Source organism: Canis lupus, chromosome 1 (genome assembly GCF_011100685.1).
Source record: "Canis lupus familiaris isolate Mischka breed German Shepherd chromosome 1, alternate assembly UU_Cfam_GSD_1.0, whole genome shotgun sequence".
Classification (NCBI taxonomy): domain Eukaryota; kingdom Metazoa; phylum Chordata; class Mammalia; order Carnivora; family Canidae; genus Canis; species Canis lupus.
This window is the reverse complement of record NC_049222.1, coordinates 44,946,303-44,971,446: the sequence shown is the minus strand read 5'-3', so window position 1 is coordinate 44,971,446 and position 25,144 is coordinate 44,946,303. Positions and strand designations below refer to the sequence as shown.

Here is a 25,144-nt window from a genome sequence, read left to right as displayed (position 1 = left end):
CTTGCTTGCGGGGCCTGCGGTGGTCCTGGTGGGGCATCCTCTGGGCCATTCCCTGAAGCGGCCGGGGGGGCGGGGGGCGGGGGGTGCAGAAGGCGTCGTGGGCGCCGGCCCCGGCCCGGGATGACTGCCTCCTCCTCCGGGAAGCCGGCACCGTCACCGCGCTGTGGCTGCTGCAGCTGTTCCTGCTGCTCAGGCCCGGGCACCCGCCTGCTCGCCGTCTGCCTTCTCCGCGCGGCCGAAGCGTATCAGGATCGCCTCGTGCTCCTCCAGGTAGTGCGTGCAGACCACGGGGCCGCCGCAGGCTGCAGTCGGAGGAGCCGGCAGTGGGCGTCCATGAGGCCATCCCGGGGCCTGTAGCCTGAGGCCCTGTGGTAGCTCCCGGCGGGTGTAGACGCCCCGCCTTGCGGTGCTTGCCCGAGTGTGTCATCCGCGCAAACAAGCCCTCGTGTCCTGGTGGCTTCTTCAGCTCTGCTCCGACGCACATGCCCCCCTGCCCCCCTGTAGCACGTTCCCTTCGTTGCTACAGGGTTGAAGCTCAAGGCTACCAACATAAATTTCAAAAGTTATCTTGGGTAGGCAGACGTCAAACCTATATTTTCCAGCTGTTGTAGAAAAAAAAAACACTTTTTTTCCTTTTGTTGAGAGTTATTGGGGTTATTCTCGTTTTCACTAGTAATTGCTGCAGAATTTTATCTCAGCCCTACTTCATGGACAGGGTCTGTAGTCTTCAGTTTATGAGCTGCGAAGGCAGTGGTTTGCAGAATGTGATTAAAGTCTGCTTTTCCTGGGGTGCCTGGGTGGCTCAGTGGTTGAGTATCTGCTTTCCGCCCCGGGCCTGATCCCCAGGTCCTGGGTTCGAGTCTTGCATCAGGCTCCTGGTAGGGGGCCTGTTTCTCCCTCTGCCTGTGTCTCTCTTTTTGTGTATCTCTCATGAATAAATAAATAAAACCTTAAAAAAGGTTTGCTTTTCCCAAAATGGCGTTCTCCCTTTTTATCTGCTCAAAAACCTGTACTATAGAATTTCTTTTCTGTTTAGTGATGTAGGTGGGGACAGAAAGCCACCATGGTGGGCAATATAGGCCCTTAATTTGTGCCCACACACAGTTGACTGGCAAGTTGGTTAATACAGAAAGCCATATCCTAAGGTGTAAAGATAATGGACAATAGTAGGAGAAACAACAAATTTCAGGTGACCACAGGCACTTGAAATTGAATTAGGAAAAGGAAGGCATCCAGAAGAAGAGGGAAGTGTTTAGGGTTGAGCAGAAGAGGCTTACAGCTTGGCTTTGGCTTGGCTTTTTCTATTTTGTGACATAAACTTGAGTCTCTGGTCTGTAAATGGAGATGAGAAAAATTAGAAAGGGGAAATAAAAACTAGAAACTGTAGAGCAGTATCAAAAGTAATTTATCTATGAGATACTTGTGCGGCTTAGTGGTTGTGTGCCTGCTGTGGCTTGGGGCATGATCCCCGGGGTCCTGGGATGGAGTTCCACATCTGGCTCCTCACAGGGAACCTGCTTCTCCCTCTGCCTATGTCTCTGTTTCTCTCTCTGTCTCTCATGAATAAATAAATAAAATCTAACAAATGTTATCTAAAAATGTTATGAGAAGGCAGTAAATCAATGTTGATTTGTAAATATCCATAAACAGATTGTCCTCCCAATAATGGAACTCTGATGTTGAATCGTTTTTAGATGTCATGTCTCTTTAGAACTGAAAGCCTCAGAGAGGCAAGGCCACTACTATTCTCAATTTGCAGGGGAGGAAACAGATGCTGACACAGGTTAACTACTTGCCCAGTCATATGACTGGTTGGTGACAGAGGTGTGACTTGAACACAGAGGTTTTAAGTTCAGTTCTGATGCAGTGAACCACTTGCCTCCTATGTCTGAGAGAGGCTTTTGGGAATAGCTCAGAGTAGATCTTTTGTGTTCTACTGGGGTGAAAATATCATAGTCACTTGGGAGGAAAATAAAACAGTATGAGACCATATTTGGACACTATTGCCTTATGAAATATAGATGGGGTCTGGGGGGAGGAATTGATTATACCAGATTAATTCTCCTTTGACTTAAAGTGAAATTAAGGAAAAATTGGAAGAATAACTGGTTCTGCCAGTCTCACCAGCTATCAACTTAAAAGGTGAGGTCTCAAGATGGAAAATTCTAAGTCAAGGTGGAAGAGAACAATTTTCTGCTTTTTGCCCTCTGAGTGGACCAACATGGCACCTAATAGCAAAGACTCTGAAATTTCAAAGGCTGAAATTCCTTCTACTTATTCCAGTAGAACCAATTTGTCTCATGGGGGAATTTATTAATAGAGAGCTTCCTGTAGTTTTCATTTTAAGGCTGGATTTCTTGTGATATACAAAAACTTATTAGCCAAAACTTTGAGTTATGACTTGTGGGGTTTTGAGTGGAATTTCAATTATTCCTCAGAATGTCATTTGGAGCAGACCAGATCATGCTCTGGTAACAACCAACCCCTAAATCTCAGTGTCTTAAAACAACAAAGATGTATTTCTTAGTCATGCTTTGGGACCTAACAAGTTGGCAGAGGGGCTTTACTCATAATGATCAATCAGATATTCAGGCTGACTGGGAACCTGGTCACCAGGCTAGAGAAGAAAAGGGAGAACCCTGGTAGATCTTACACTAACAATCAGGTGTTCCAGAAAAGAAGTGACATTGCTCAAAATCCACTGGCTGGATTAGTCATATGGCTCCACCCTTACTAGGATGTATAGTCCTACCTTGAGAAAGCAGAGAACTGGAAGCATTTTGTGAATTGCACTACTGCCTATCAAAATTCATGTATAAATAGCTGAGACTCTGGTAAATAAAATCCTGTAAATCAAATCCTTTTTCCTAGTAGTGTTGATGAATACAATTATTTAAAGAATGAGGTATTCCAAAGTGTCTATTCATAGTAATTGGTACTAAATGAGAAGTATGGTTCAAGGTTGAGCAAAAAACAATTATAGTCATTATTATATTGGTCATGAATATAAGAGTAAGGAAGTTCTTCTTTTTGACTGGGAAGTATCGTAGTAAATCAAGTATTTTTTGTTCATTTGTTTTGAGTGGAAGATGCAGTATATAAGAAAAATTCTCGAATACTGATAGCGATCAGATTTTATCTCCTATAGCAATTCCAATTTTTTGTATAATAGCAGACTCTAAACTTCTTTGATTTCTTCTACTGGTAAAAGATATAGTGTATTTGCTTTCATCCCCACTTATATATATTTATTTGATTATCAATTATTATCATAATTTATTGCATATACTAGAAAACTTTTACAAAAATAGACATTAAAACTAGAAATAAGCAATCTCTATTTTCTTCCCACTCCACAGAGAACTGCCTTATTTGTCCCCTTTGAAGACAAATGTTCTTGAGCACTGGTTGAACTGGATTTTCAGGCCAGGTCAAGGCCCAGTTCTTGGTAAGTAGCAATATCTGCCAAGCAAAGAGAGAAAAGGATGTCATATGTTTCAGATGGTTGAAGTCTCAGACTGAAGTTGGCAAGGGTTGGATCCATTTTTACTTCTTTTCTATTTGCTTTAAGAGATCCTACCCGAAGTTTCCATTTTTAGATCATGGGAAGTTACACCCCTGACACGTCTTCCAATAACTCTTTCAAATGAGTCCTTCCTAAGCTGAACTAAGTGGATAATTGAGCAGAGGAAATGATGATGCATATGAAAATTCACAACTGCATGCAATTAGGCAATGGTTTGCAAGCTGGGTCCAGAAACTATAGATAGCATCTCAGGAAATTTCATATGGTGTATTTTTTTAATATGAAAGATGCCTGAACTTTCTTGTAGCATATGAACTTTGTCCCACAAGATTAAAAAAACTAATTATAAATTTAGTGCTCAAAAAATTGAAGGATGGGAATGACTGGTTTTAGAAATAGTCTGTGCTAGACATATTTTTAAAAATACCTTTTGTTTTTTTTAATAAAGATTTTATTTATTTATTCATGAGAGATACACACACACACACACACACACACACACACACACACAGAGGTAGAGACACAGGCAGAGGGAGAAACAGGTTCCATGCAGGGAGCCCGATGCGGGAATTGATCCCAGGACCCAGGGATCACGCCATGAGCCAAAGGCAGATGCTCAACTGCTGAGCTACCCAGGTGTCCCCAAAATACCTTCTTTTGAGTGAATGATAGGTGGTATCCTCCAGGAAAGGACTGGAGAACTTTCTGTGCTAGTGGTTGGAACTACCTGTGTTTTATCTGTGTTAGCACAGAGAATGATTTTAGAAGCATTGAGTTTTTAGGAAACTTGAGAGATTGAGGAAGAATACTTTATTGAACTCAAGTAGGAGTACCAGATATTCTGGTGCTTAGATGTTTATGCATTGTAATAGGCCAGGAGTTTTATTCAGAATACGAAATAAATATAACATTCTTTCTTCCCAAGAATCGGTATTATAATAGGAATGTCTGTTTATTTGTTTTGGACAGGGCATTTTAATATGCTGTACAAAATTTATTGACAGTTCTTTCAAACCTGGCAGTGGTCTGTAGGAGTCTAATAATTATGAAGATCAGAAACTTCCAGGAAGTCATAAGAACAGATTCTGTGTGGCTATGTATAGTTGTTTCAGAGTTTAAAGTAGTGGAAGAAAATAAAAAGGTGGTGACATTTCAAAGACATCTACAGGGATGCAAACATTAATGTAGATTTTTGTATCTTGTATATAATATGTAATTATATCTATGAAATAAAATAAATTTCTCGTGTGTGTGTGTGTGTGTGTGTGTGTAACAGCCCAACCTATACAAAAAAAGTCTGTGGAGATATGATGTATAAACACAATTTGGTACTTATTCCATTGAACTTGAAGCTTCTAATTCTAACAAGATTCTTTAACAAGCACTTTGGTAAGACTTAAACATTTTTTTCCCCCTGAATCAGAAATGCTTTATTGGTGATTGACATTTCTTCTTTCCAACAGATGGTGCTATCTTACTGCTACCTATTCCATGGCACACCCTCCAGATAAGTCCCTTTCTCCAGTTACCAGCTACTGGTTTAGGTACATCTGTCCCATTAATTAGTTGGGTATTACAGTATCTTAAAGTCTCCTAAAAACTCTCTAATAATGTGTTTAATTTCTCAGTAATTTTCTTTCACTGGCCTCTTTTTATTAAAAGCTAGACATATAATGGATGCATAACTTACTTCTGGCTTCCTAATATTCATTGTTTGATGTGGCCATCAACATATTGAAGGAAGATATTAATTAAAACAGCCAGATTGTGTTGACCTAAAATACCAAAAGGATTTTGAATAACTTTCTGGTGTCCATCTCTAAATAATTGAGAAGGAAAAGATAGCTTTATTGTGTGAAACCCTTTCAGAAGCAGAGGTCATCTGGTGACCTCTTTTAGCTATATGACCTCTTGACACCATGATTTTTGAGTTGTATTGGGTCTATTTAAGTTGTTGGATGTAACATATAAATACGTATCTAGCTAATACATCAGTCATTTGCATCCTCTGGGCCAATTTTCTGTTGAATACTGCCACATTTAACGTAATGACTTGAAAATTAAATGTAGATATAATAATTGAGTTATATCAAATACTTAGTAGAGTGGCTTTATAAAATGATTTTAATTTAATCTCTCATTACCTTATTAAAACTTTTTATTGTGAAAAATTTCAAACATACATAAAAGTAGAAGAAATGGCATAATGAAATCCATTGTTCAGCTTCAATAATTATCAGCATATTGTTATACTTGTTTTATCTGTATATCCCCACCTGATCCCATGGTGGTTTTTTTATTATACTTTTATTTAGGTATAGTTTTTACATACAATAAAAATCACCCATTGTAAGTGAATGCACACTTCCACTGATTTGTAATTTAGTGATTTTTAATTTATAGAGTAGTGGAACTATCACTATGATCTAGTTTTAGAATATTTCCCTCATTTCAGATTTCCCTGTGCCTGAATGCAATCAGTTCTCCCTCATACTCTTGACTCCAGGTAACTGCTATTCTGCAAATCTATAGATTTCTACTTTCTGGATGTTTCATATAGATAGAATCATAATAATATGCAATCTTTTGCATCTCACTTTCTTTACTTACAGTGTTTTGATATAGTGTTCATCAGTGCAGTAGCATGTAGTAGTAGTTCATTCGTTTTTATTGCTGGATTGTATTTCATTGTATAGATATATTACAATTTTATATATATATATTTTTATTTATTTATGATAGTCATACAGAGAGAGAGAGAGAGGCAGAGACACAGGTAGAGGGAGAAGTAGGCTCCATGCACCGGGAGTCCGACGTGGGATTCGATACTGGGTCTCCAGGATCGCGCCCTGGGCCAAAGGCAGGCGCCAAACCGCTGCGCCACCCAGGGATCCCGATATATTACAATTTTAATTACCATTCATCAGTTGATCAATTTTAAGATTGCTTCTAGTTTTGGGCCATTATGTATAATGCTGTTACGAACATTCATGTAACAGTCTTTGTGTGAGCATGTGTTTTGACGTTTTCTGGGTAGGTACCTACTTGTGGAATTGCCGGGTTGTTTAATATTTATCTTTTAAGAAACTGCCAAGCTGTTTCCTAAATGGCTATACCATTTTATATTCCCACCAGCAATTTGAGGGCTCTTGATTCTCCACCTCCTCACCAACACTTGGTATTGTCTTTTTCATGATAGCCATTGTAATGAATGCATAGTGTTGTCCTTTTTTTTTTTTTTTTAAAGATTTTATTTATTTGAGAGAGAGAGTGCGGGTACTCCTTTTTAAAGGCTCTATCTCCAAATATGGTCACATTCTGAGGTTGAGATTAGGACTTCAGCATATGAATTTTGGAAGGACATAATTCAGGTTCATTCATTCATAATTCATGATTATTTAAAAGGAGGAAACAAAGCCCTTGTTATTTATGGATGATGTGCTTATTTACATAGCTGATCAAAAGGCTCTGTGGTTAAACTATTGGAGTTAATAAACGAATTTGTTAAGTTGCTAGATAAAAGGCCAATATACAAAAATCATGTTTCTATAAAACAGTAGAAAACAACTGGAAAATAAATATGAAAAATATGACTTACATTAGCATCAAAACCACCAAATGCCTGATAACAAATCTAATGAGTGATGTACAAGACCTTCTCCCCAAAAGAAAAAAAAAAGCTACAAAATAGTATTTAGAAAGTTGAAAGAAATGAAAGAAGACCCAGCTATACCATGTAAATGGATTAGAGGACTAAATATTGTAGAAATATAAATTTTCTCAAAAAGATTCATAGAGCAAATAAAATCCCAATAAAAATTCAACTGCAGATTGAGTTTTGTGAACATTGAGTTGATCTTAAGACTTATATGAACATTTAAAGGGTAAAAAGGGCAGGAATAGCAAATTTGACAAACTTCTATTATCAAATATCATGACTATAAAGTTGGAATAATTAAGACAATATGATATTCATGCTGTATCAAGGGTCCTCAAGACCATCCTCAGGTTTGATGATTTAGAAGGCCTCCCAGGACTCAGGTATAGTCATATTCATGGACATGATTTATTACAGTGAAATGATACAAAGCAAAATCAGGGAAGGGAAAAGACATGTGAGGTGAACTCTGGAGGAAACCAAGTGCAAACTTCCAATAGTCTCCCGGTGGAAACACATTTAATTACCCCAGCAAGTTATGACAACACATGTGAAATGTCCATCCGAGAAGCTCATTAGAAACTCCATGCCCAGAGTTTTTATTGGGGGTTTGTCATGTGCACATATTCTGTCAAGTACACATGCAGGTTCCAAACTCTAAAAGGAAAACAAGTGTTCAGCATAATCTACGTTGCTTGTACAGTTTAGGCACAGTGAGACATTCCTATCAGTTCTGGGAATGGTAGGAACCCTCCATGGATCTAAGTTCTGCATTCTAGCCACGGGCTGCTCTTATGTGCAAGCCTATCAAAGGATAGCATTCTCAGGCCTGCTTTGCTAACTCTTTTCTAAACAGGTACAAAAATGGGTAAATTGATAAATAGACTAGAAAACAAGTCCAGAAGTAGATCTACACATATTACAGTTACCTGATATATGATAAAGATGTCATTACGGTATAGTAGAGGAAAAAAAGGCATTTTTAATAAACGATGCTGGATCACTTGGTTATCTAAGTGGAAAAAAGTAGATCTTGACACCTACTTTACATAATATCCAAATAATTCCAGATGCGTCAAAATAATAAAGCTTTTAGGAGATATCCTGGAGAATGTCTTCATGACCTTGTAAGCAAGATGTTCTCAAAAGCTCACAAAAAGCACCAACTGTAAAGAAAAAAGATACATTGGACATGATTAAAATTGGGAGATTTGTTTTTTCAAAAAATAGCACTGGAGTGCCTGGATGCCTCAGTCAGTTAAGTAGCTTCCTTCTGCTCAGGTCCTGACCCCAGAGTTCTGGGATGGAGCCCTTATCAGGCTCCCTGCTCAGCAGGAGGGAGCCTGGTTCTCCTTTTGCCCCTCCTCCTGCTCGTGTGCATTCACGCTCTCTCTTTGTCTCAAATAAATAAAATCTTTAAAAAAAAAAAAGGCACTGAGTAAAATAAGCCATGGAGTGGGACAATGCATGATAAATATTATCTTCAAAGGACTTGAATGCAGAGGATATAAGGAAATCCACCTCCAGCCCTGGAGACAATATGATATTAAAAGTACCAGACAGGGGGATCCCTGGGTGGCTCAGTGGATTGGTGCCTGCCTTCGGCCCAGGGTGTGATCCTGGGGACCCGGGATCGAGTCCCGTGTTGGGCTTCCTGTGTGGAGCCTGCTTCTCCCTCTGCCTGTGTCTCTGCCTCTCTCTCTGTATCTCTTATGAATAAATAAAATCTTAAAAAAAAAAAAGTACCAGACAGGCACTTCATGAAAAGGGATATCCCTATGATCAATAAACATACGAAGAGGGAGATATATGAGTTTCCTATTACTGCTGTAACAAGTTACCACAGACTTAGTGACCTATGACTGACTCCTTGGAATATACTCAACAGAAATGTGTACCAGTAGTCATCAAGAGACATATTATTAGAATTCACACAGTCACACTTTTTGTAATAGTTCCAAACTGGAAAGTATGCAAATTTCCAATAGCAGTAAAATGAATAAATAAATTGTGGCATATCATGCAGTGGAATACTGAACAGCAATAAGAATGAAGAAACCTCCACTATTACTATGTGTAACCACATGGATGAAACTCCCAAATGTAACCAGAGTAAAAGCATCCAAGCACAAAAAAGTACATATGGTATAATTGTACTTACATAAAGCCCAGAGTTAGGCAAAATTAGTGCATGGTGTTAGGAGTCAGAATAGTGGTCTTTTTGGTGATGAGATCGCAGAGGAGGAGGCAATGGGAAGTTTTATCAGTATTGGCAATGTTCAGTTTGGCTGGCTACACAGATGTATCCATTCTAAAATAATTCACTTACAATTTACGCACTTTCCTACATGTATGCTAAATTTAGTAAGAAGCTAACTTACAAAGTAAGTAAATAAATGTGCATGAAGTCTTTTTGAGAAATCTTTGAAAAATTATTATCTTATAAACTTTTCCCCTTCCCACTCCACTTGAAATCTGTACTTCAAAACATTTGTTTCCTTTTTGGAATCCTCACACTCTCCAGTTGAAGGCTGGGTCCGATTTTAAGTTAGCAGAGTCTGGAAAGTTGAGAATATCCTTTCAGGAAATGGGTCCTTAATTGTGTGAATATGTTTCACAGGTTACAAAAACAGGCTTGGTGGGAATTTTAGTTTCAACATTTCATCCAGTGCCAACTACACTTGACATTGAAACTCCAGTGACCCATCATCTCAGGTTGTGACAGTGAGATTAAGGGGAGTTTGGAAGTTCAGGCACAAAAGAGATCAGTTACTAGTAAGCCAGTTTCTGTGTTTTGTCTTTTCAACAATGCACATTTTCTTAGTTTGAACCCTGTGTGTGACTGAATATACTCTGAGTATAAGATTTCATACTGTCCTTTAAAAGTTCCTTTTATCTCACTGAACTTATTTGTTTGTCTGTTTATTTATTTATAAACTCACTTTAAGAAATGCTGTAGTGAAAGATACAGAAGAAATGGAAGACTGAACTCCTTTCCTTTGGAATTATTTGAATCTGGATTTATGGAACCCTTAAGGATCCAAGTATCAGTCAGCCAAGTATCCAGTGTGTTGGGGGAGACTATATTTCAGAATCTGCATGTTTTCATAAAAGAAGACCTCTACTCAATTTCCTTAGTGGAGTTTCTGCCCTTCTCTCATCTACCTCAGCTTGGTGACTTATCTGCTTGATGAGATTAGTAGTACTGAGTGTGCAGTGGCTCGATTCCCTATCTTTCCTAGAGCAGTGAGTAGGCTTTTATCTGTTGTCCAGTGGAGTATTTCTTGAAAAGGATGCTGTCTCTGCAGTGAGTTGGGCTTTTGGATGCTGAACTCACAGTCATAGGTAATACAAGGTTGGTTGTACTTACAGATCTAAGCCACCTTCTTTAAAATACCTTTGTCAGTAATAAATCTTTTATTTTGATTTTTTTCTGTCTCTCCCTTTTAAAAAATATTTTATTTTTTATTTGAGAGAAAGAGTGAGAGAGAGCATGAGCATAGGGAAGGACAGAGGCAGAGGGAGAAGCAGACTCCCTGCTAAGCAGGGGGCCCCATTTGGGGCTTGATCTCAGGACCTGGAATCATGATCTGAGACGAAGGCAGATGTTCAACCTACTGAGCCACTTAGGTGCCCCTATGTTTTTCTTTCTTGATTGGGCTCATTCCACTTTGATTTCAGTTGGCCACGTGTCTTAGTCTGTTTAGGCTGCTGTAATAAATTACATAGATTGGGTGACTTACAAACAACAAAAATGTATTATAGTTCTGGAGGCTGGGAAATCCAAGGTCAAGTTTTGGGCAGATTTAATGTCTGGTAAGGACTGTCTTTCCATATGGAAGAAAGGGCAAGGTAACTTTTTGGGGTCTCTGTTATGGGGGCACTAATTTCAATCATAAAGGTTCTGCCCTTACGACCTAATTATCTCCCAAGGTCTCCACCTCCAAGTGCTGTTATGTTGGGCATTAGAAGTTAACACACAAATTTTGGAGGACACGAACACTCGATCTGTAGCACCATACAATGCCCAGGAGTATGCCCTTCTTCCCATAAGGTTCAGATAACATGGACATACTGTCTTGGACAGTTGAAAAGATTAAACTGTTAGAAAGAAAAGAAAGCTTTGGTAAGTTTTAAGGAGGGGATAAAAAAGGAAAGTAAGAAATATACAAAGAAAAATAAGAACAATAAGAGAATTAATTGTACATAAATGCTAAAATCAGGAGTTTGGTACCTCAAGTCCTTTTCCTTGAGATTGGCTCATTAGTACCTCTATGCTTAATAGGTCAACAAGGAAAATGACATCCTTATTTTTCTGACCATATAGGTAAAACTAATGTAGAAAACTCTAGCAACAGAATAGGCCACACTTTTTTATTGTGGCTTTTCCAGCTCTTGTCTGAATACTTAAGGTTTTATAAACGAAACAAATGCTGCTATAGATTAGCTTGCAAGAATGAACTTTAGACATATTTGACAATTCAAACTTTCAAAATAAGAATGTCAGTGATTCGCCAATACTAAAACCATTCTAGGAAGTTGTTTTGAATTCTGTATGTATATATACACTTTCTGACCTTTAGATATACCAAAAGAATTAAAATAAACACTAAGAAATAAAAAAGAAGAAGAATCACCTAAAATCTCTCCAGTAGGGTACACACTGAATGTTTTAGGAACCATTCTTTAGAGAAGGGGTGTGAGGGAACCTTTTGGAGTCCTAGAACCACATATTTTTATGTGGTTGGTAGCCACATGGTTATATACAAAATAAAAATTCAAGCTGTACAAGATTTATGCATTGTACTGTATATATATTATATATCAGTTTAAAAATCTTCCAGATATTTCTTTCTCTCTACAATTTTACAGAAACAGAATTATTATCCATGCTGTGTTGATAGGATAGTCTTTCCTCCAGGAATCATATATTCTAAACTTTTTCCATAGCATTGTACTTACCTGTATGTCTTTGTCTTAGGGAGTGTTGTGGCAAGATTTAGAATCTTATGAAAGCTGGCTTAGGGAAAATATGAGAAAGTTATAGGTATTCTCACAGCATCCCAGAACAATTATATTTATTTTTTAACTTCTTCATTATCTTTAAGCCAGTCTTCTGAGCCTTCCCAATTTATCTTACTTTCTATAAATTTGGTGATCTTAGAATTTCATCAGTCTTAGAGAGTAGCTTCGTGGTTTCTATCAGTTTTCTCACTTAAAGGGCCATTTCATGAGGTCTGTGTCTTAGGATATAGATGATCCATGGAATTTGCTGTGTGAGTATTCTGTACTACCCAACGTAGCTATGCCTGCAAACCAGGAAAATAAGTATCAGAGAAAGTGATATATATGTTGTTAACAAATCAAAATATTGGTTTAACTATGTGGGAAAATGGGCAGAAATAGCTTTCATTACCATCTTAGAAATTCATTCAGTGGACGTTTCTTGATTGGGAATCTAATGTGTGATTGGGAATAAGTGACATTGTAATGGATGCTGGGGACACAGCAGTGAATATGACATACATACTGGACCTCAGTGAACACAGTCCAATGTAAAGTGGATGGTAGAGTATGGCTGTTGAAGCAAGTTTCCAAGATGGATGTTTCCTGATTCTGTGATTGCCCAAGGATGAGAGCTATACTAGGGCACCGCGGGCAGTGACGGACGCCAAAAATGAAGAATTTGTATTGTTAGAATGATAAAAAAAAAAAAAAAAAAAGCAGAGGTCTAAAAACCTGGAGAAGCATTTGGAGATTGGTAAAAGATAAAGCAAGTCAGTAGAAGATATTGAAGCCAAGGTTTGAAGCTAGAAATTTGAGGCCTGGTTTACAAAAAGAAGAGAATCTGGAGTAGAAGGTAACGGGTGAATTAAAATCATGAAAGAGAGTAAGGAATGTAAAGCGAAGCCCAGGTAACTGCTAGTGTTTGAGGTGAGTGCATTGGGCTAAATGGCCAGTGGAAGAAAAGAGAATACTCAGGATGAAAAGAACATGTACAATAAATGTGATATAACTCTGGAACCCACAAGAACCAGTGATTAGGTGTAGTTTTATCATAACAGCAGACAGATTCTGTTTTAAGTACCAGATTTATTGAAAAGATTATAAAAGATTTGCCTACTAGATACATAAACAAGGTTGGTGATCTTCTCCAAAGAACATACATCTTTTGGTATTTTCTTGGGTTCCCACTCCTGTCTACTTATGTTACATACAGAATAGAAACAACTACATGGGTCTTTTCATTAACAGGATATAAATGCTTCTGAAGATGGATTAAGAACACAACATAAAATATAACAAAATATTGCCAGTTGGCAGCTGGTGGGTTGGTCTGGTTTGTTAATTGTTCCAGAATAAGCCTCTTACTGTCCAAGCTAGAAAAATGTGAAAACCAAACAAAATTATGGCCCAAGATAGGATACTTAATATGATCATTAAGAATGAGAAAGGACATTTGAAGAAGTAAAACACAAGTTAATGACTTTTTGATGAATGTTCATGTTTAATATAATGGCTAATGGACTCACCTCTACTAACCCCTAACCTGATGTCTAAGCCAGATATTTAGCATGAAAGAAATGCTAATCAGCTGTGTTGAATTTGGTCCCAGTGGAAATTTCATTTCTATTGTTTCTTAGAATAAGTGGATTTATGTTGGCTTCCATTATTTAAGGAAATGCTTTGATTCCTTCGTGCTTTCCAGCCAAAGACACAGGGAAGACTTCCAGGGTAGGAAGCAAGCTGTGTGTGTGTCTCTGTCGCAGACTTGGACAATTATTAAGAGTTTTCAAATCAGAACTGATGTGGGAAAATGGAAGAAACGTTCTGATGAAAGAAGCAATTAAAACCCAGAAATCTGCTACTGTAATTTGTTGAAATTTTAATTCTATCACTTTGCATTCCATGTATAAAATACATGTATTTTTAATTGATTTTCTTGTTTATAATAGCTTAGTAGAGAGAGATAAAGATAGAGAAATAGAAAGCTCCTATTGTGCTTATATGCCAGGGAAGTAATTTTGGTGTTATCAAATATAGGCATTTCCTTATATTTGCTTTATAATCAATTTGTAACATCATGTACATACAACAGTTTGCCATATCCACTGCTTTAGGTATATAAGTGTGGAGATGGAGAGAGAAAGAAAGAGGGAAAGAAAGGAAAACAGTTGACTCCTACTAATCAAATTCCTGGTGCAGGTGGGCTGGGCCTACACACCTTTGTACTCTTACCTCTACCTGGAATACTGAGACTCCAAACCAGCTCAGAAGTGTTTCTGTTCTGTTTCCAGCTCCTCTGTGTGTTAGTTGCGTTTATGATTAGGGCCAATCAATATAACACATGGTGGATCTCTAATGTATCATATCTGCTAGCTTTCTCATTCTAGTAGGCTATATCTTCATAATGGCAGATCCCGTGTCACAGTGCCTGCCTGTACTATGTGAGCAACAAGTGCTCAACTGATCCACAATTTTTGAAAAGTTTCATTTTACTTGTGTTGTTCCCCAACTTAGTTTCCCTCTATTTTTATCTTATTTTTAAAGAATATTTATTTATTAATTTTAGAGAGAGGGAGGGAGAGCTTGCATGCATGGAGCAGGCTTAGGGAGGAGCAGAAGGAGAGGGAAAGAGAGAATCTCAAGCAGAGCCCAACCAACATAGAGCTCAACCTTGTAACCCTGAGATCATGACCTGACCTGAAACCAAGAGTTGGATGCTCAGCCAACCCAGGTGCTCCCACCCCCTCCCAGTTACCCTCTTTAGAGGCAGTCATTACTAATTTCATGAATGTCCTTCTAGAGATGATCTCTGCATATTTAAGTGATTACATGTATGTTTTCCTTACCCCTATTTTTACCCAAATGATATTCTGCACTTTGTTTCTTTTTTAATTTGAAAATATATCTTGATTTTTGTTGCATAGCAGAACATAAGGAGCTTCCTCATCCTTTCTTTAGAAAGCTCTTTAGCATTCTATTCCAATGTATGGACTGTCATAATTTTTTAAATCAGGTAACTCTTGATGACTTTTAAGCTACTCTTGTTATTTTGCTACTTTGAATTTTACTGTAGTTAATGAATAGACTTAAAAATATATCATTTTATAGAGACATGAGTATGTATGTAGAGTGTGTGTGTGTGTGTGTAATTGGCTAGGTTAAAGATATGCATATTTTATGTAAGTTGTTATTACTAAATTCCCTCTCTAGAGGCATCAACTACATTCCAATCAGTAATGTATGAGAATGCACAAACATGTCATGTCATTAAATTTTTCATCTTTACAAATCAGATCTTTGGAAAAAAGTATCTCAGTAAAATTTGAAATAGCGTTTCCTTTATTTCAAGTGTAGTAGAATATCCTGTCATATGTTAAAAAGCTATTTGTATTTCCTACTGTGATCTGTCTGGTAATATCTTTACCCATTTTTTTTCTACTTTTTTGTTCTTTTACTTATTGGTTCTAGGGGATCTCTATATGTGAGGGAAATGAGCCCTTTGTCGGTGTTAAGAATTGCAAGTATTTTCCCATTTAATATTGCTTTTATGTAGCTGAGTTCAGCAATTCTTTATTTCATGGTTTCTATATTTTGAGTTGTATTATAAAACGCTTTCTTTACTGTAAAGTTTTTTTTTTTTAAGGCGTTCTCTGTTCCTTCTCTTCATTTACCTTTAACTCTTTGATCCACCTGGAATTTATTTTGGTATAATTTATGGGATCATTTAATTTAAATATGTTACAGTATTAGATGATTGCTCTGCATTGTCATAAAGTGAGTTACCCTATAAGTGATGGCTATAGAAACAAAATGGCTGTTAAAAGGAGCAAAACTTATATCTAATAATAAATCAGGGTGCCCAAGAAGGTCATTAAACACTTAAAGCACTACCAAAGAGACTGTTAACTGTATAAACATTGTTTTACATGGTATAAGATCTCTATTATATCATTAGAAGAGATCTTAATATTACCGCTTGAAATATTCATTTTGCATAATTTGAGTCTGAATTTAATTACACCTCTTAAAAACAAACACTTTTCTTGGAGGAGACTCTGTGTTTAATATATTTGGTAAAGTAATTATTATTGATGTTATTTCAGGATTTTTTTTCTATGTGAAAGAGGCCATTTTGTAAGTTCAGACCATACAAAAGCTTTCTGTAGATTTTACCTTCACCAGCGTGAGAACACCAAAAGGATATTGCAGAGGAAAGGTAGGGAAGCTCAACATGCAGATTTCAGGGCCAGACACAGAAGGAAAACTAACTTTATCCGTTTGGCAACTTTTACGGAACCTAATTAAGGAATAGTAAATAAAAACAGATAATTCAACTGAATAAAATATTTTGGATTTATGTCCACTTACAAGTGACCTTGATGTTGATTGTGTTTTCGTTGAGGTGTAGAGCAGAACTGAAGTGGAGTTCAGACTGTGACCTTTCGTCCAAAGTTCAGCTTAACTGTAAAAAGTTAGTTGAGAGATTATCTCTCTCCAGTCTTCTCATTTTGCTGATTAAGAAATCAAGGATCGGGAATCCCTGGGTGGCTCAGAGGTTTAGTGCCTGCCTTTGGCCCAGGGTGTGATCTTGGAGTCCCGGGATCGAATCCCACAACAGGCTCCCTGCATGGGGCCTGCTTCTCCCTCTGCCTGTGTCTCTGCCTCTCTCTCTCTCTCTCTCTCTGTGTCTGTCATGAATAAATAAATAAAATCTTAAAAAAAAAATCAAGGATCAATAAGACCTGATAGCATGTCTACAGACTTAATATTCCTAGTAAATATCTTTAAAATGAAGAACAGTTAACCTTGAACAACATGGAATTGAAGTATGCAAGTCCACTTATATGTAGATATCTTACATACTGTGAATGTATTTTTTCTTATGATTTTCTTTAATAACATTTTCTTTTCTGTAGCTTATTTTATAGTAAGAATACAGTATATAATACATCTAAGATACAAAATATATGTTAATCAGCTGTTTATGTCTTTGACAACACTTCTAGTCATTAGTAGGTTATTAGTAGTTAAGTTTTGGGGCCTTAAAAGTTATATGTGAATTTTCAACTGGACAGGGGTTTGGTGCTCCTGATCGCCCATGTTGTTCAAGGTTCAACTGTATTTATGGATTTATAGAAGTACATAAAAATAGAGAAAGTAAGGAGAGAAAATAAAGATCATTTAATCCATCGCTCTTTCTAACAGAAGGGAAAGGTGTTCCTTACAAAGAAAATATTTGAAATAAGTTTTCAAATATTAGAAAGATTTAGAGGCAGCCTTGAATGTTCAACTACCTCATTTTGGGACAAACAAGAATGATCTTACTAGGCGAAAAGTAAGTGCATGTGGAACATAATTCCTCAGAAAGTTATCCCTGTTGGACAAACATTATATGATCTCATTCATTTGGGGAATATAAAAAATAGTGAAAGGGAATAAAGGGGAAAGGAGAAAAAATGAGTGAGAAATATCAGAAAGGGAGACAGAACATGAGAGACTCCTAACTGGGAAACGAACAAGAGGTGGTAGAAAGGGAGGTGGGTGGGGGGGGGGCGGTGACTGGGTGATGGGCACTGAGGGGGGCACTTGATGGGATGAGCACTGGGTGTTATGCTATATGTTGGCAAATTGAACTCCAATAAAAAAAAAAAAGAAAGTTCTCCCTGTTAAACTACAAAGAGATTGAGTTTATGGATGATTATAATTATTAAGAAAAACTAGAGTTTTTCTGAGTACATTTTTGGCCTTTTGATTTTAACTTCATGGAAAGTGATCATGGCTTTCCGGAATACATCCCTGTCAGGGACAGGATAATAGACTGGTTTAACTCAGTATGAAGTTTTCTTAATGAAAGTTAGTTTAAATAGAAATAACATTGTGTCTCTTCCAGTCACCAAAAACTTCCTTTCAGCATATTTATCCTTACAAATGAAAAACAAGTATTAGTCAGAGATGAATGAGATTCCTTTGCCCTAACTGCCCATGTTATTAGAAAAACAATAAAGTCATTTGGCCATTTTGGCTATTGGAAAGCTGTCAAGAAGCAAATTCAGGAAAATTTATATTTGTGGAATTATAAAAGAAATTATATTTTGAGAGTCAGAGTCCCATGGTGAAAACTAAACCAGTAGAAATGTATAAACACAGAAAGGTTTATGTTTAGAACTAGCTTCAAGTTCTTATCATTCATATGGTTGTATGAAGAAAGAAAACAGGAAACTTCTCGAAAAGTCATTGACTTTAGGCTTTAAATCAAAATGGCCTTTGGAGCTAACTGTGGGGTTTAAAAACAAATCAAATGAAGATTGTTGTGCCACTGATTTCATGACTTGAGCTTTCTTTATCATTTGTTTATTAAATGGAGAGTGATGACATTTCAGGAAATTGAGGATAGATTGTGTGCAAAATATGAAAAAGGAAATATGAGAGCAGAATTTGTCTCTGAGATGTGTCCTTAGTTTTACTCTCTTGTTCCTAACTTAGCTGAGCCAGCTCCAGTGGTATGTGTCCTTTAAAATTCACATTCTGAATTTTATCAAGCCAGGATTTTCTTCCGAAGCAAAAATACTGGATATTTATATACTTTAGGTACCTAGTTATATACTTTTGTCAAAGAAGACACTAGAATTTCCTTCGAAATTTTGTTTTTATGATTTGAAGTCCACAGTGAATAGAATAGGGCTCTTTTTTCTAAGGAGTTTAAAATTTCCCTTTACCCCACTTTTGTTTCCATCTCTGTAATCAAAATACATCATTGTATATATTGTATTGGTTATTGGATATGGGTTACCCAAATCCAAGAGGTAATTTGGCAATAGCACGATTTCTTTTTCTCTATATTTGAGAGCAAAACAATAAATTCTATTCACTTTTCCTTAGAGTGGATCATTGTGAACATTAACCATAGGGTTTTCTCTGTTCTAGTATTGGAGTATAAAGCGAGGTAAGACCATATATTTGGAGCAGAATGCTAAGGGGAGATACAAAGATGGGTCTAGGCACAACTGTTTATCTGTATCCCTTAGAAAGAAATAAGGTCTCAGTTTGGCTAGCTTAACTTTGCATCCATAAAATGATTGTATTTTTACTTCTATCCCATACCCAAGTTCTTTTGTTTTAGTCTGGTTTGGTTTTCCTTCTTTTGTGTTTAATAAAACCCTCGCTGAGTTCATGCTTAAGTATATGATTTCCTGAAAATCATGTAGATATTGAGAAATAGGAAGAAGTAAGGACATTTTTATCTCCAGTGATCTGAAGACTGACATTAGATAAGCTATCTTTTATCAGAGTTGTCTTGGCATAATTTAAAGACAGCAAAAGGGGAAACTTAACACTTGACCTTAATTTATCTTTCCATAAACTATAACAAAATATTGAGTTTTTACTAGGCTGAAACAAACATTCAGGATATAGCTGAGTATAGGAAATTATACCTTGAGCATAATTAGGATGTTTCTTTCCAAGTTTTGAGGGTATAGTTAATCTACTTTTTCCTCTCTCTCTTTGTAGTCTTTGAAGTGTTACTTGTAAATTTTTCCTTGTCAGTGTTTGATCTATCTTCCCATGTTAGAGAATTGGCTATCTGTGAGTTTTGGAAGTTAAAAAGGTCGTATATATGCTTTGCTTGGTGGTTGTGATTATAGGCCACTGGCTTAGGAACTCAGAGACTCCTACCTAGACTTTGAGAGGCAGATAATGTGGTAGAGCCAGTTGCTTGGGTTTGAGTGCCAGTCTCTCACTTACCAGCTCTTTAACCGTAGGCCCTGTAAGCCTCAGTATTTTCACCTGTAAAGTGGGACAGTTAACTTTCTTTAGGGTGTCATCCTGAGGATTAAATGAGATAGAGTTAACTTGGCTTAGAACAGGGCTTCACAGGTCATGAACTCACAGTAGGTATGAACAGGGGGCCAGATGTACAATGAAAAGACAATTAAGAATTCGTCTGGCAGGGACTGTATCTTATACCTGGAGTCCAGTAGTGGTTTCACAGTTAAGGAGTTCCTCTTAGGTGACCCTGGTTGTGGATTCCTTTGATTTTCTCCAGTTTCCAGTCTTAGTACTCCAACATTTGAGTCAGTTTTATGAGCCACTAAATAACTGTCCAGAAAATTCTTTTTCAGCTTTCACTTTGCCCATAGGAGTTCATACCCAGATGGATATAGTCTGTGACAATCTACTGACTGCCTGTCATGTCAGACTGTTATACTTCGGTTTCGTTTGTATAGGCCTTTTCTCGATAAAGAGGGAGTTAGCATCCTAACTACAAGGACCTTACCTGGCATTTTGTTTGTATCAGCCATAAAGTCTTGCATGGTACTGGCCCCAGGATGAGCATGTACACGTGCTGGCATAGAGGAGGCCAGTGGAATGTATAAAGGCATGTTGAGGAAAAGAGTGAGTGGATGGATGGATGGAGTGTTCATATTGACCATAGTTCTGGCATTGTTGAGCTGTGCTATCAGCCTGTTGACAGGCTTCTGATTTAAGAGAAATAGAAATTCTTATGTGTTATTTTTAAATTTTTGATTAGGTATTCTATAATGGTAGCCAAATACATCCTAACAATAAGATTAAATGTTTTTTTTTTCTCCTAGACACTTCAATTTTTTGTTGTTGTTATCCATCAACTGCCAAAGAAGTGCTTCTTGCCACCTTTTTGGAGAAATGATTTACTAAGTGTGCTGTACAAAGTTCTGCTGGAAACAAATATTACTTTGGGAAGATTTTGTATAGTTCTATCAAAACCAGCATCATTTCCTTCTTTAATTCAGGAAAATCTCTTTCGTAGAGCATTAGAACAGATGGGATGCGAGCAGATGAAATACAAGATGGAGGCAAATGCTTTTATTTCAAAACAGAACTTTTTATAAGGTTTTTGCATAAATTTGGTAGAGTTTGCATTAATTAGTCATTAAGGGATAATGAAGTTATTTGGATTATACATGTTCGGAAAATGAAAAACAAATGAAATGATTATTTTTCTGTTTAGTTTTGAACTGCCTCAGTGTCCTGTCTTTACAGAGGTATTTTATAAAACAGCTTGAGTCAACATAGAACAAAGAATTTGAGCATGTACAACAAATCCTTGGAAAGAGTTCTGTCAGAGCTTTCATCTGACCACCAACCTGAAATGCTGATCACCAGCCAGAAAAATCTCTACACATTGTCTCTCTTGAAGAGGTGTTAAATTGCAGTGCAGTCAGGATGAAAAAAACAAGTCAGATTTTAATAATATCGAGTCTTAGATGTCATCAGCAAGAAGACATTTCCTGGAAAGAACTATGTTATTACAGTATTATTATTTGTAATGATTTGCTTGATATGATCAACAAAGAAAAAGTAAATGATCCAAATGGGACCTCTGGCAGGGAACTGCATTCTCATTAAAAGAAGTATTAGTGGGCCAAACACATTTGAGTAAACACTGAAGATGAACTTAATTTAGAAAGGAGGAGCTGTTTGTGGAGACCACAAAGAATTTGTAAGGCCAAAAAATTCTGGTTTCACCCACCAAGGGAGAATAAAACCAGGTTGACCTTTGCCAAACCTCTTGGCAGCCTTAGCCAGGATTTATATTTAAGGAAAACTTAAAAGTCAAAATAACATAGTTTACATGAGATCATGTGCTTTATCACTGCCATCTCTTAGATACTCAGACAGTGGCAGACTTGGAGATCTGGCATCTCAGAGAAATACCAAGAAGAGTGGGGGTGGTGGGGAAGACTTCAGATCCATTGCTACGAGGTCATCAGCTTGAAAGATAATCAGTAAATCAGAGGCAACTGGCTATGTTGCCAACTCAGTTTGCCAGCGAGAAAAATGCAATACAAAAATGTTAATAATGACATCGATGGTTTAGTTATGCAAGATTCTAGAGACAATTCAACCAAACATGTTCATTTCTACGTTTTGGGCAGTTGCCTTTTAAAAATGTATAAGATGGAGGCTCCTGGGGTGGCTCAGTCAGTTGGATATCTGACTCTTGATTTTGACTCAGGTCATGATTTCAGGGTTGTGAGATTGAGCCCCATGTTGGTCTCTGAGGGGAGTCTGCTTGAGATTCTGTCTCTCCCTCTGCCTCTCCCCCTGCTTGCATGTTCTCTCTCTCTCTCTCTCTGTTACTCTCTCTCAAATAAATAAATAACTCTTAAATAAAAATATATAAGATGAGAAAACAAGAAAAGTTTGAGTTAGGTAAATGATGTCTCATAGATCCCTGCCAATTCCTGCCATAATATCTGCCAATCCTAGTTTCTCAAAATCCTTGTATAAATGTAACATTTTCAAGTCCCAGATGTTCAGTGATCTCATTCAAGTAACATTTGATCCATATCATAAATGGAAGGCATTAAACAAGTTAGAATTACTTGTAATAGGGTATGAGCAATATTATTATTAAATAACTGTGAAAGTACTGAAATATAACTTGACTGTTAATCGTTCTAATAAGAAGTTATTTTTTTAATGGATAAAAGTAAGATATATTTGTTCCTGCCCTAATTTTAAATATAAGGATAAATCATACTTCTGCTTATCTTCCAGGTTTTATGCTAGGAGATGAGTCAGACTCGAATGATACTCCATTTATCTGCAAAAAAGCAATAGTCTCACTGAGAGGCTTGCTCCAGCGCTTAAACTTTATGAAACAATGCCTCCAAATCAGTGGAGGAGGTAGATTCAAAAGTCATATTCTTATATAGGGAACATGGTATGGATTCACAAATTAGACCCAGAGGCTGGTGGGGTTAGAGAGAGTGTGAGATGCAAAGAAACAGGACCACTTTTTCAGTGTCTTTCAAGTTTATGATTGATGGATTATAGTGGATTACCAGAAGGTGGGCTTCCCTACACTTCTGCATAAATTCTTTGTAGGGCAATCCAAGACACTCAGGAAATTAGACTGATTTACAGATATAAACCTCCTTCCACTCTCTTTCCCACTCCTCCCCTCCCAGTTCATATTCTCTTCATGTCCTGCACAGAATGGAGTTCCGAGTGAATTCCAGGTTTGAGTAGCTTTCTCATCCCTTAGAGCAAAACACTCCACATGTAGTCCCATTTTAACTTTTTTTTAAATTTTTTTTATTTATTTATGATAGAGAGAGAGAGAGAGAGAGGCAGAGACATAGGCAGAGGGAGAAGCAGGCTCCATGCACCGGGAGCCCGATGTGGGATTCGATCCCGGGTCTCCAGGATCGCGCCCTGGGCCAAAGGCAGGCGCCAAACCGCTGCGCCACCCAGGGATCCCTGTAGTCCCATTTTAAACAATACCTTGCACCTAATCCAGATTCTTTGACTAATATTTGTTGAATATTGGAATATAAATTACAAAGGGGCCTTTGAGACCTACTGACCCATTTCATTTATTAATGCTATTTGTGAAGTATTTTGGCTCTGGTATTATTAGATGAAGACCAGGCGGCCCAGGTGAGGGTAATTATGGTTGCAGTCCAACCTGGAGCTACCAGAAACCCAAAGAGCAACATGGAGAGAGAAGTTTGGGATTTCTTCCCTCTTGGGTGGTTGTTTCTCTTTTGACAGGAACAATGTACTCTTTCCACAGATGGAAAAATACTTCTGCATTTCAGAATTCACTTGGGTAGCTTTTTAACACCTGCATTAGGAACTCAAAACTTTCCACATTTTTCTGCATTTTCTTTACCTCTTATAAAACATGGTCTTCCCTTGGGGGCTTTCTCCTTCTCACTATGCTAAACTCAAAGCTCATTTGTCACCTTTGTCATACTTCATTGTGGGAAGATTTCCCTTTTCAGGGTTGGGACTCCACCTGGAAGAGGACAGCTAGATTTCCTCTTAGAAACTTCTGTTACCAGGGCAGCCCGGGTGGCTCAGTGGTTTAGCGCCACCTTCAACCCAGGGCGTGATCCTGGAGATCCGGGATGGAGTCCCACGTTAGGTTCCCTGCATGGAGCCTGCTTCTGCCTCTGTCTCTCTCTGTGTGTCTCTCATGAATAAATAAATAAAATCTTAAAAAAAAAAAAAAAAAAAAGGGCAGCTCCGGTGGCTCAGCAGTTTAGTGCCACCTTCAGTCCAGGGCATGATCCTGGAATTAAGTCCCACGTCAGGCTCCCTGCGTGGAGCCTGCTTCTCCCTCTGCCTGTGTCTCTGCCTCTCTCTCTCTCTCTCTCTCTCTCTCTCTCTCACGAATAAATAAATAAAATCTTAAAAAAAAAGAAAGAAACTTCTGTTACCATGTTTCATTGATTCTCAGGCATGCTTTTTTTTTTTTTTCATGTTAGTATCTCTGAAACAGATCCTTGTTTCAGTTTGGTGGCATTTTATATTCAATAAAATACAGCGTAACAGCTAGCACTTTCTGGTAATAGCAATAACACTGTGTCTTGGGAGGTTCCTAAAATTACTTTGGGATCTATAGTTATGGTACTCTAAAATGCCTCTCAAGGACTGTCTGTGTCCTGTAAATTCAAGAGCCCTTTGAATCATTGTATGGCTTTTGATCCTTTAAAGGTTCTTTGACTTAGATTAGGACAGAGTGGCTGAATCAATAAAAGGTTGTTTTTTGTTTTGCTTTGTTTTTGTTGTTAAAGGCTAACTTCTCATTCTTTGCCATTTATAGCTACCACACAAAATAATTATAGCTAATATTTATTTAGGTGTTGACTATGCAGCCAGGCATTGTTCTAAGAACTGGAAATGTGTTAAATTACTTAATCTGCACAACAACTGTATGAGGAAGGTACAGTTTATTTAGCAGATGATGATGTTGAAGCCCAAGGAGGTTATTAACTAGCTTTAATAGTAAGTATTGGAGCAGGGACTTAAACTCAAGCAGCCTGGCTCCAAGGTCCATTCTCTTATCATTCATCACTGCCACAAAACGATTTATGATAATATAATTGATAAGCAGATGGGCTACAAAGAGTCACTGAAGATTACTGCTGAGAATACTGTTATGTGATTCAATTTATGTC

General features: G+C 37.5%; 2 long non-coding RNA genes across 4 annotated transcripts; one reads left to right on the top strand and one right to left on the bottom strand.

Moving 5' to 3' along the window:
- The first annotated feature begins 146 nt into the window (after nt 1–146).
- Nucleotides 147–22,193, top strand: LOC111095813. 2 transcript variants are annotated; one of them, XR_005353084.1, is made up of 4 exons: nt 147–270; nt 3,360–3,448; nt 4,990–5,070; nt 20,786–22,193. It is a non-coding gene; the product is annotated as an uncharacterized LOC111095813 (long non-coding RNA). The 2 variants fall into 2 exon arrangements; XR_005353085.1 differs by lacking the exon at nt 20,786–22,193 and adding an exon at nt 5,982–6,034.
- Nucleotides 3,345–14,558, bottom strand: LOC102152984. Of its 2 annotated transcripts, XR_005353083.1 has the most exons (4): nt 14,424–14,558; nt 12,147–12,493; nt 8,229–8,350; nt 3,345–3,462 (listed from the first exon to the last, which is right to left on the bottom strand). It is a non-coding gene; the product is annotated as an uncharacterized LOC102152984 (long non-coding RNA). The 2 variants fall into 2 exon arrangements; XR_005353082.1 differs by lacking the exon at nt 3,345–3,462 and having other exon boundaries at nt 8,147–8,350.
- Nucleotides 22,194–25,144: the final 2,951 nt, after the last annotated feature.